Source organism: Ornithodoros turicata, chromosome 8 (genome assembly GCF_037126465.1).
Source record: "Ornithodoros turicata isolate Travis chromosome 8, ASM3712646v1, whole genome shotgun sequence".
In the NCBI taxonomy this organism is placed as follows: domain Eukaryota; kingdom Metazoa; phylum Arthropoda; class Arachnida; order Ixodida; family Argasidae; genus Ornithodoros; species Ornithodoros turicata.
In genome coordinates, this window is record NC_088208.1 from 24,710,874 (window position 1) to 24,724,055 (window position 13,182).

Consider the following 13,182-nt stretch of genomic DNA (forward strand, 5'->3'; position numbering starts at 1 on the left):
TTGGGACATCACTGGTCCTTTGAAATTACTTGTAGTAGACACAGCGCTCGCTTGGCATGCGTGAGGTACGGGGATCGATTCCTCTCACATTTTTGTTGTCAGGGCACGGCATCTTTGCTTGATGACAATACACACATTTTTGCTGTCAGTGCAGGGCTTCATAGCCACATTGTCCGTGAAGAAGCACTGTACGGTCTTGTTGAGTGCTCCCGCCGCTGGCTGACGTCTACTCGTCTTTTCCGCCGCGTTCAGGGTGAGTGGCAAATCATGTTCTAGCCAGCTAGCTAGGGCTGCACTGCCCTCCGCAGCGACCCTCCCCGTGTTTGGATTGTCCACTTGCTATGGCCAGTACGAAAAGCAAACACACCTAGGGAGTGTTGTTATCTAGCTTGTAGGATTTTAACGTAAAGGTAGTGTCTGTCCGAAAGGGGACTATCTCCATAGGTAGCTCTCCTGCTGTATGACAATACACACATTTGTGATGCCAATACACTCGAGATGACAGAAGTGCATGTTATGCTACGAAATCGTAAAAAAAAAAAAAAAAAACATGGCAAAATAAGTATCGTGACGAAGTTTCGACTGATACGAAGCAACTCACTTGCTTTTCGTGTCCCCTATTCTCACGCATCCTATTGTCAATCCCTTTAACAAGTCCCATAATAACACTCTAATAAGAACGTCAGTTCCAACTGCACCGGAGCTATAGAGCACAATACGCACACACCGCAGCCCGTTCACAGTTTACAGCCATAATTTTGAAAACAGTGCTGAGCAGATGCCTGACAAAAATAAAATAAAATACTCTACGTATGACGCAAAAAAACAAAAACAAAAAAAACGGGATGCCAAATACGAAGAACGAACCCAAGCAGCACAATGTACTGAAAGTCGAGTGCAATAGGGGTGTGCGGGTATGTGGAAGGCCTTGAACAGACCCGTGAAACTAAAGAGCATGGATAAGACACATACCGTCCACCCCTATTGCACTCGACTTTCAGTACATTGCGCTGCCTGGCACATTTGTGCTGTGCACGTCGGTCCCTTTGATGCGACTTTTTCCTACGCCGCGCGCACAAAGCAGTTGTTTATCTTTTACTTCGCATGTTAAAGTTATTGCTAATCAATGCTTAACGCGACAATAACCGAGGCAGTGTATACGATCAACGTAAGGAGATTAAAAAAAAAAAACAGTCGGTCGCAAAGGGGAGCGATTTCGACGTCTCCTCCCCGTTTTTCTCTTGAAGGTTGGATCATTACTTTTCGTTGGGGTCAATTTATGCTTTCTTTTACGGCTTCGCATAATGCATTGTGCTCAGTCTCTGCGGACGTTTTACCGTAATCTCTTTTTATGGATGTTGTTGTTGTTGTTGTTGGGGGTGTCGCGTGATTTGCAACCGCCTCATTAGGCATATTAGCCCGGGAAGATAGTTGTCGTCAGCGTAAATGGGCGTACATACGTTATGAACAGCCGCGTCAAAGGCTGGCAGAATGCCATTGTCGAAGGACACACTTGCGGTGGTGTTATCAGCGCAGAATGAAAGAAAGCGTCGTTACCTTCACAGCAATATAAAAGGAACGGCATAATTCATCAGTTGTGTGGTTCGTGGTTTATGAATGTATCCGCGCGGCATGAAAGACGTCGTTCCCTTAACACTAACACAAAAGGAACGGCATCGGTTGCGTCATTCGTGGTTCATGAATTTATCCGCGCGGAATAAAAGTGTCGTTACCCTGACACCAACACAAAAGGAACGGTATCATTCATCGGTTGCGCCGTTCGTGATTTATGAATGTATCCACGCGGAATGAAAGATGTCGTTACCTTGACACCAACACAAGAGGAACGGCATCGTTCATCCGTTGTGTCGTTCGTGATTTATCTGCGAATGAAACTGCAATTTGCACCTCGGCTCTACCTCTCACTCTCAAGAACCGCGACAGCGGTGCGGCGTCCCTTTGGTTCCCTCAAACGATCTCCCGTGACGACTGGACAAATCGTTTGAGGAGACCAATAGGAGAGCGCTCCGCATTGTCGGGCTTCTTGGGAAGGAAAGGGTAGGCTAGGTGCAGCCTGCGGTTTCATTCCTGCATAAATCACGAACGACGCAGCAGATGAACGATGCCGTTCCTTTAGTGTTGATGTCAAAGTAACGCTATTTTTCATCCAACAAGGAGAAATGTTTGCCCTTTACCGCCCCTTTAATGCTGGCCCTGATTGTGCAATATCATGGATTTCGTGGGCTGTGAAGCAGACGATGATCAAACATCGCTGGAGCCCTAACGTTTATTGTTTAATTACTAATTATTTATTCAGCGGTACAGGGTCCTGTACATTCCGTGATTACTTTTATACAAGAAGAAAAAAAAAAGATGTCCTTTAGGCCCGTTTTTGGTCTAAATGCTCGGGAGTTTGTGCAAAATTTAGGACTGTTTCCAGTACTGGGAAATAATTTCAGGGTCAGGGATCTTAAATGGGGAATAACTGCAATCTAGGGAAATAAAATCTGCAATGGTTTCCAATTTACTATTTTTCTTCTCATAGAATGTAAAAAAGAAAATTATTTGCTTTTGTACATTCTGCGTAACATTGATACACACCCTACGGAAAACGATAGAATTCAACTAATCGGGTAAACATACAGCAGCCACAGTCGTTCTGCGACACTACCATTATTACATTACACTTACCATTACCATTATTACGACACTACATTATTATCAGTGAAATGCTACGGGGTCCGTGAGACTCTTGTTCAGCAACATAGAACAACGAATCAGGTCCACCTTTCACAGTGTGACCAGTGAACGCCCAACGGAAACTATGTAACGGAATACCGTTACCAGCCTCGTTACAGCACTGCAATACCAGAATACCAGCTCCTATGATACCGCTAAAATGATTTCCAAAACGTGAATTCTGATCGCTTGGGCATGTCCTTGTCCTATAGTGTCCTAGCATTGATTTAGGTTAAAAACACGGACACTAAAATGCCTATATGAAACAAAAATGGTAGGGCATGTAATCCATTCACATTGCTGAGTCATATCTTCAGTGTTGAATAAAAACTAAGTATTATTAGCAACTATGGAAAGGTGTAAAACTAAGCCTGATATCGATCTGCAAAAAATGTTGCGACAGCAACAATAAGACCTGCTATCATAATTTTGAGGCGTTTTACATTCCCAGACAACAACGACCAAAAAAGCTACTCACCTGCACGATGTCCTTTAGTCTATATGGTCCAGCAAGTTGTGGTGGTCCACCAAGTCGAGCAGCATTCGAATCGCTAATATCACTCCCAGTTCCTTCGAAACCGCACGGTAAACGCAAGTCACGCGCACTCACAGCACGTCACAAAGCACAAGCCACTAAACGTCACAAGTGTACCAGTAACGACTGACACCAAAGGAGTATGTGCAATTAGAACAGCATGATATTCGGACCAAACCACTCGGGTGTCCTTCGATGTCATTTGCTTCCTAGCTGGTGCTGTCTCGTCCACGACTGCTGTTCGAACACACACAAGCCGTGCCTGGCGACACTGAGCATGCGCACGTGTCGGTAGGTGCCACAAGATGGTAATGTGCTGAGTCATTGCCAGGGCGAAGAGCGATAGGAGCAGCCGCTGCAACGGAATCTTTGAGAGATAACATAAAATATTTCCTTATACACGTGTCTTCGTTTCTTTGTTTCATCTTTTTTGTGACTTGGGATGTTTGCAAACCTGCGTCGCTCAAGGCGAAAACCCTATCTTGATAACACACTGTGATAGAAATTGCGTTTCCAACTGCGTACCTCTCAACTGGGACATGAGTGATTGAGGACTGTGATGTGACATGATAAAACGTAACCAGCAAGTTTTGCCTGGATTCCGTGGCTTCATTGTTTAGCACAGCAAAAGCAAGAAGCTACACTGACAAATGACAGCGACGTCATGCCAGCGAAAGCCATGGCTGTCAAGTTAAATTATAAATAACTGGCCGCGAATGTACTCCGAATATTTTGCACGGCCAGCGTCATAAGTCATAAGACATTAAGTGGCGGCGTCGTTATAACAATGGAAGGAGAACGGACTGTCCCTTTAAGGTGTACGTCATACAGCAGTCGGCATATTAGTAGCAGAGTGCGTACATTTTGCTATTTGCGTGGGGGCAACTAAAAAGCGGCACCGTAAAATTATACAGGACGGTGTATGGGCTGGTAAAATTTAACACTGAAATGTAACTAAAAAGTGCCCAGTAAGGAGTGAGACTGACGCTTAGAACGACCGGAGCACTGCTTTTTCTCATTTCTCTCTCTCTCTCTCTGCTCGCTTGCCTCGGAATGACAAACGTGTTATTGACAGCATCATTTCGCCCGTTTGTAAACATAGTCTTCTGTTAAATGTTAAGAGGTATACATTCCACATATTACATGCTACGGGCGAACTTGAAATGTAAGAAAATCCATAACAATGTATGTAAAATCACCTCTATAATTTAAGGTTAATAGCTTTTATAGGGTTCTAGGGTACACCACTGGGTCAGAGGGTACGCCAGGGTATACGGTGACCCGCCGTTATAGGGTACACCGACGTCGACAGCCGCATAGGTCCATCCGTAACAGTTGTGGAGAGAGAGAAAGGAGGGGAAGTTGCAATGGCACCGAAACGAGTGCAGGGGCCCGCTGGCCATTGGACGGCCGCTCGCGCAGCGTCGACGATGGCGGAGCAAACGCGCACTTGCGAAGCTACGAAGTGTTCAGGAATGCGCCCCAAAATCGGAATATGATACTGCATTTAAACGCCTTTAGCATCATTTCGCATCATATGTGTGTTCCACTACAAAGGCGTTCGTGGGCACACTATATACGTGTAGATCTTACCTTACAAAAATAAAGATGGAAACTGCGACCATTACATTACACTACGTTTCTTCAACCATGCCTAACGTTATTGATTTGAAACAGAGATTTTAGACCGGTTTAGCTTAGGCATTTTGCCACCGAACTTATAACTGACGCGTAGGAAAACACGCGGACTTTGTTCTCTTCCCCTTTTCTTTTTTTTTCATGCTACGCCACTGTCATGCTTGGGTTTTTTTACGTGTTTGCGTATGTGTGTTGTTCTTTCGCTTTCACTGATTACAAGTACGGAGAGCATCACAATGTGCACAAAAAGCGTCGCGTATGACATTGCACACCCAGAACACTCCTGAGAGAGGTCGAAGGTGACACCTAATTAAGCACGCGTTCATTAGGAAGCAATGCTCACTTAATGATTGCTTAATGAAGATGGAATACGGTTGTTCCTTAACTACACGCCATCTTAGAACATTGAAAGACACTGCTGCGTAGCTCTTGACTGTGTTCTCCCGTAACTAAGTGCTCCATATAACACACTGGAGCTAGTACCAAGTCTCAGGTGTATTATTGAAGCAAATGCACAACCAGATTTCAACGACACTCCTTTACGGGGAGGGATGGTGATGAAAAATTGTTGTGGATTCATTTCCAGGCAATTGCTGTCCATATGTAGGAGAGGAGACAGACAGCAGGGGGGGGGGGGGGGGGGCTCCGAGGGTTTTTTCCTTTTCTTCTTCTTCTTATTTTTCAATTATTATCGTATAAGCACTAGCCCTCACGTACGAAACCCGCGTACATGATGGTCTACCTGCGAGCCAGGTCTGTTGTACTTCCGATTGTTGGTATCCAGCTGTCGAAATTGACTGAGAGTCTGTGACACATTTTACGAATACTAATTTCGGTGACGGGGAGTCTTTGCGAAAACTAAGTTTCGGGATATGGGGCATGATTACCTGTCACCGAAACTGGTGTTCACAAACTGTGTCAAGGCACTCCCCGCCAGTTTACCCAATACACTTGTGGTCACTCATGACAAGTTGGCTTCCTTCCATGCAATTCTGCTGTCAGGCGAAGCCAGCTTTTTGGGGAGATATTCCCCCACCACCGTCGTGTTCGTCACCCTCCCTGTTTGTCCCCATATAGTGTTACTTGCTGCGCCGTGTCTATACGCCGTCACGTTACAAACTACCGCAGATACCTACACTGCTCACAAACGCAGGCTCACAATCAGAATATTCCTAGCATCGAACCTTGTACCACACACGATTTACTTTCCGAGCGGCCGCACGAACGCAGCCTATGGCATCTCTCAACCGCCGTCAATGGAAGGGAAAACGGGCCCGGGGCTTGTTAGCCGTGTGCTTAATTAGGCCTAAAGGAAGAGAGGCTCCCCGGCAACCGGAACTTGATTTCTTTCATCTCGTGTTCGCCATCGAAAGAATCCTCCAGGGAGAAGCTCGAATTCCAGAGAACAAAGTTAAGGGAACCCATCTTTTCCCGGCCGGAAAGACACTAACTGCCCGTGCTTCCCATCCGTCTTCAAGCCTCATCGAAACGTTATTGACAAAGCATTAAACTGTTCTTCATTAACTAGACCCGGTGCTGAATTGCCTGTTCCCGGTGCCCTCTTCCTCCTCGTCACTTTTGGGAGATGGCGCTGCGAACAGTGTTTCGTATATATAGACGTTTCGATCGCGTTCGACCGCTCGCGATTATTATTGATTTAGGCTTAAATGACCGCCTCAACAATAACAACGAACGTTATTGGATCACGGACGCCGATGAAGGAACGTGCTCTTCTTAGAACGAAAGGAACAAACGGTTCTGGTGATGCAATCAACACGACCAAAACGTTCGAAGGCTACGTCAGCAATGCCGTGTGGTAACCGCGTAACGCAAGCAAAAAAAAAAAACGAAAAAACAGCCGCATTCATACGATATATATATCGTATAATAATATACATGTAGTATACATATACTGTAACAGTTTTTTTTGTTGTTGTTTTTTCGCGCGTAGCGACTTTTCGCGTTTTTCGCGAGCGCCAAAAATTCGCGAATTTAAGTACCCGCGAAGTAGATACACTGACGTCACCGAGACGCACATGTCAACCAACCAATGCACATCGGAAATACAACAAATACACATGAAAAAGTGTCAGTCAGCAAGAGCAGTCTAGTAATAAAGAAACACTTTGTTGAGAGTGGGTGAAGCAAGTAACACACACTTACCAAACAACCCAGGGCAACCTGCGAATTAACGCGGCTGAATACAACAAATACACATGAAAAGTGCCGGTCAGCAAGAGCAGTCTAGTAATAAGGAAACACTTTGTTGAGAGTGGGTGAAGCAAGTAACACACACTTACCAAACATCCCAGGGCAACCTGCGAATTAACGCGGCTGAACACACGATTAGCGCACATGTCAACTGTCCAATGCACACAGAGAATACAACAAATACACATGAAAAAGTACCAGTCAGCAAGAGTAATAAGGAAACACTTTATTGAAAGTGGGTGAAGCAAGTAACACACACTTACCAAACATCCCAGGGCAACCTGCGAATTAACGCGGCTGAACACACGATTAGCGCACATGTCAACTGTCCAATGCACACAGAGAATACAACAAATACACATGAAAAAGTACCAGTCAGCAAGAGTAATAAGGAAACACTTTATTGAAAGTGGGTGAAGCAAGTAACACACACTTACCAAACATCCCAGGGCAACCTGCGAATTAACGCGGCTGAACACACGATTAGCGCACATGTCAACTGTCCAATGCACACAGAGAATACAACAAATACACATGAAAAAGTACCAGTCAGCAAGAGTAATAAGGAAACACTTTATTGAAAGTGGGTGAAGCAAGTAACACACACTTACCAAACGTCCCAGGGCAACCTGCGAATTAACGCGGCTGAACACACGATTAGCGCACATGTCAACCAACCAATGCACACAGGGAATACAACAAATACACATGAAAAAGTGCCAGTCAGAAAGAGCAGTCTAGTAATAAGGAAACACTTTGTTGAGAGTGGGTGAAGCAAGTAACACACACTTACCAAACATCCCAGGGTAACCTGCGAATTAACGCGGCTGAACACACAATTAGCGCACATATCAACCAACCAATGCACATCGGAAATACAACACATGCACATGAAAAGTACCAGTCAGCAAGAGCAATCTAGTAATAAGTAAACACTTTATTGAAAGTGGGTGAAGCAAGTAACACACACTTACCAAACGTCCCAGGGCAACCTACGAATTAACGCGGCTGGACACACGATTAGCGCATATGTAAACCAACCAATGCACACAAGGAATACAGCCAATACACATGAAAAAGTGCCAGTCAGCAAGAGCAGTCTAGTAATAAGGAAACACTTTAGTGAAACTGGATGAAGCAAGTAACACACACTTACCAAACGTCCGAGGGCAACCTGCGAATTAACGTCGCTGCACAATCGATTAGCACGTATGGCAACCAATCAATGCTCACAGAATGTTCGACAAATACACATTTAAAATGTCAGTCAACCAGAGCAATCTAAGAATAAGAATTTAGTTAATTCAAAGTTAGTACTACACATTTACCAAATATTCGTGGGCAACCTGCATATTAATCCGCTGCACAGTCGATGAGCACAAGTGACAACCAAGCAATGCACACAGAAAATACAACAAATACACATAAAAATGCCAGTCAACCAGAGCAATCTAACAATAAGAAACCCGTTACTTGAAAGCAATTGCCGCACACTTACCAGACATTCCGAGGGCAACCTGCGAATTAACGCTGCTAAACACATGATCAGCGCACATCACAACCAAGCAATGCACACAAGAAATACAACAAATAACACGAAAAAGTGCCAGCCAGCCAGAATAATGTAGTAATAAGTAGACATTGTACTGAGAGTGTATGAAGCAAGTACCACACTCTTACCAAACATCCAAGGGCAACCTGCGAATTAACGTCACTGCACAATCGATTAGCACGAATGACAACCAAGCAATGCACACAGAAAATACAACGAATACACATAAAATGCCAGTCAACCAGAGCAATCTAACAATAAGAAACCAGTTACTTGAAAGCGAAGGCCACACACTTACGAGACATTCCGAGGGCAACCTGCGAATGAACGCTGCTAAACACATGATTAGCGCACATCACAACCAAGCAATGCACACAAGAACTACAGCAAATAACACGAAAAAGTGCCATACGGTCAGAACAACGTAGCAATAAGTAAACACTGTATTGAAAGTGAATGAAGCAAATACCGCACTCTTACCAAACATCCGAGGACAACCATGACAACCAATCAATGCACACATGAAATACAACAAATACACATAAAAAATGCCAGCCAGCCAGAGCAATCTAGTAACAAGTAAGCACTCTAAACGCTCGAACACCGGATTCGCACACGTGACAACCAAGCAATCAGCACAGGAAATAATGAAATACAATACGCATGAAAAAGTGCCAGCCAGCCAGAGATCTCTAACAATAAGTGAACAGATATTTGAGTGTGGTGAAGCAAGTATACCACATACTTACCAATCGTCCGTAGGCAACCTGCGAATGTTACTGAACTTTCAATTAGCACACATGATGTCCAACCAGTATACACAAGAAGCACAGTAACAAATATGCACGCACAAAATTACCAGCCACACAGAACAATGTAACTGTACCGAACAAAATAACGAAAGCAATATGTATTACTTAGGGTATCAACATCCAGAAAATAACAATACCGAACGAAATAACGAAAGCAATATGTGTTACCAGGGTATCAACATCCAGAAAATTACTCAGAAAAACACACAATTAAAAAGGAGGGTTAACTTGCCGAGGATCTGCCAATTCCTTGTTGTCAGCGCACAGCGTATGTACCGATGAGAGACGCATATAACTGTGCTGTAGTACTGAGTTGTTTTTCTGACTGAGTATAGCATTCCTTCTGCGAGACAACATAACTTGCTCTGCATAGCGCTATTTTGTTCAATTTCTTATCCCTATCCTAAATTACAAATACTACAACATTCGTGTTCCATGCAAAATTGTGGAGATCAGATCGTATTATGTCACTCATCTGTCATGAAAGCGAAAGTAATATAAAAGTACCAGGAATAAAGAATTTAGACAACAATAAATATTTATGAAACTCACATGTCAGTAGACAGAGCATATGAATAATATCGTCTGCGACTAAACATGAGTGTCGTCTGCGTTGAACCGCTGTCCGTCAAGTCTGTCGTCTGCAACAGAATCTGCTATATTTCTGCGCGGTTAGACGTGAAAGGGTTTTTGGAGGATATCATAGTTTACTTTATGTCTGACCAGTTGTATTGTTTATATTGTTTGACCAGTTGTATGTATTGTGATCTTGTGTCTGCTTACGAGCGACAAAACATTCGTCTCACCACTTATTCTGACTTTTCATGAAGTTTCATGACACTTTCATGAAGTTGACCAGTATTTCATTCGCTTGGAAAAACTCATGGGTGGCCGAGGGGTGCCTGTGTTTCTGTAATATCGATGCGAAATAACAAAGGAAAATTCTCCTTCAAAAATTCAGTGGACCGCACCTCAAACTTGATTAGGAAGTCGATTTTTGAGGCCACACATCAGAGGAGGTGACAATACAACACGGCAACGTGTTAAACGAAGGACTTGTTATTCAAAATATGCCGACGGCAACTCAATTATGAACCTCGCGTCCTAATTCTCAAAGTAATTACTCGCCCTCGACTTAGGTTCCTGCTGAAAAAAAAAAAAAAAGCGGATCATAATATTTTCGACCAGGAAATTACAGCAGATCGGCGAGAGGCAGCTTGTCAGGACTCGTACCATATAATCTGAAAGGACGCGCTTCCAAAGAGACTGTCGACGTGATCCCAATTTGAACTAACTTTTTACAGCTTAGATTGAGGCGCAACGAAAATAACACCGTGTCCCTTCCATACCTCCTTTTAACTTTATTCTTCCTTTTTCTTTTTTGTAAAACTTTGCACTTAGGCTTGCGTTGGCAGACGTGCGCTAATTTTGTTGAGGAAAGCATTTTAACGAGGCTTCGCGATTAAAGATCGCTTAACAAGGCGCGGTGACCTGAATCTCCTGTCGACATTAAAATGCACCAAGTAAAAGACATTCAAAAGAATGCACATTGTTTGACGTACGCGGACAGGTGCTCTGCAATGCTCACCGTCGTTACCAGCGGCAGTAGCAAGAGTATATAGAAGACTGACCACTCTCAACCCCCATGAAGAAGAGTGCTCCTGTCGTGTTTGACCCCGGCAAGTGTTGCGCAACACAGTCGCATTATCGGACAGAGGAAACATTGCTGTTTCCGACCAAGGCTACGCCTTGCTTTTTATGTCGTATCTTACCTGCAGGTGTGAAAGTCCATATGATTTTCCAATCACATTGACGTCACTCTGCATGTCAGCGACTTGTCAAGGATTTTTCTTTTTTTAGGGGATCAGCGACAGGGCAAGGGGAGCTGGTACATGATGCAAACAAAGATAAAAACCCAGATGATGAGGACCAAAGACAAAACAGATGCATTGATGGTGTCGGCGACAGAAGTTCCCCACATCACGTGGTGAAGGCCAATGGCCGACGTACCCGCATTATGCGTTTCGTCAAAGTACCCCTCCCCCCCCCCCAACCACACACAAGAACCACACAAACACACAGTGAGGTTCTGGATCCACCACTGGCGTATCCAGTTGGGGGTAGAGCGTCTAGTTGGATGGAGGGGGGGGGGTGATACTTTTATCGGTTGGGTTCTTATCTTCTTTATTATACGCCACGATGGCTTCTCACGTTATGAAGTGTACTGCCCAATCACGAGGCAGGAATAAGCTATCTGTGTCCGGCATGGGTCAAGACAACCTAGATAAAGTCTGCTTCTCGTCGCCATGACGTAACAATTAAGAGTCAGTCAATGAGGATCGTGTTTTCAACGGCCGTAGCCAATCACGAACGTGCTTTCAGCGGTCGTGGCCATGAAGACGAAACACCGTCGTCTGCGAGTTGTGATTGAGTCCCCGCGTAGTAAATGGGAAAACTTGGAAATAAAGCGCGAAAAGGTCTCAATCTTTCTCGAAACTGATTTTTCTGGAAAGCGTCTTGCACTTTTTGTCTAAATATTTAGGTCAGCAGGTTCCAGGTGAGCTGCAATCATTTGCGGGTTCTTGAATTCGCAGAACGGTGAATCGCGGTAGCAGACGAATTCTGACCCTTAATCGAAGGAGGGAGAGGAGGCAATGAGCAGGCCTTCTGCATCTAGGTGGCGTTGCATGGGTCCACAGAAGAAACCACGTGCGCCTCACCTTGCAATGTCGCCTCCCTATTTGAGGGAGGGAGCAATGAGATCTCTGCACGGGCATTAGAGGAAATAGGGAAACTGGCGAGCTGCGCAGACCGCTGACCTACCCGTATATTGCGTATAGGGGAGAGTTGGGTGACACCCGTGTCAGTTGGCTGCCGGCATGTTTTTCCGTATAAAATATATTCGTGTCAATTGCATTTTATTTGCTTTTTTTTGGGGGGGCGGAAAGGATTGCAAGTTCTTTTGGGGCACCACCAATCTTTCCCGGCTCTCTAGATTCAAGGTGCAAATCCTGCTGGTGTTAGTGTCTTCTGGAATGAGAAGAGCCTTCATCTCCTTGAACTTATGCCATGCAATAGAACCATAACTGAGGGGAGAATAAGGGAGAAGGGTGGGAAGGGAAGGAAAAGGGAGAATAAGGGGCGAACCATAACTGAAGGGAGTGCATCGTACGCTATCGCCATTGCGTACGTAAATAGGGATAGCGTTGGTGGTACTGCGCACGCGCAAAACAGACAGCTTTGCACAGTGCGCAGAAACACCCTGCTATCCCTTATATACGCATAGGCGATAGCGTACCATGCACGAAAACTCACTAACTATATAGTGCCTTCTGCTTCATAACATTCTGCCATGCAGGCTGCAGTAAGACAATGGGAGGTTCAGCAGCTAAACTATCCGCCCTACAGTTTGTGACATGGTTTCCTTGGATTAATATCATTTTTGACCTTTGAACAAGTTACTTGATGCACAGCCCCCTTTTTTGCTACATATAAGTACGGTCAGACTTTTTCGAGTTAAACCAGAATCATGTGTAGGACCAATTCGGGTTGAAGCAGATTTCACCGCTAACTCCAGTCGCACATCACACTGTATCACGTACACTACTTAGGAGTAATCTGCACGCATATCTGATGTAAACATTAAACAATAAACTATGCGAAGCACCTTGGACGGATTAGGGCAAAAAAAGAAT

The 13,182-nt window shown here is 44.5% G+C and overlaps 1 protein-coding gene across 3 annotated transcripts in view; it reads right to left on the reverse strand.

Annotated features, from left to right (window-relative positions):
* The window catches only part of LOC135366738 (leucine-rich repeat-containing protein 15-like), a 584,634-nt gene extending 581,116 nt beyond the window's left edge, over positions 1 to 3,518 (reverse strand). For all 3 annotated transcript variants that reach the window (XM_064599600.1, XM_064599596.1, XM_064599597.1), the window contains exon 1: positions 3,218 to 3,518. The gene's annotated coding sequence lies outside the window, so the exon portion shown is untranslated. The remainder of the gene's footprint in view (positions 1 to 3,217) is intronic.
* Positions 3,519 to 13,182: the final 9,664 nt, after the last annotated feature.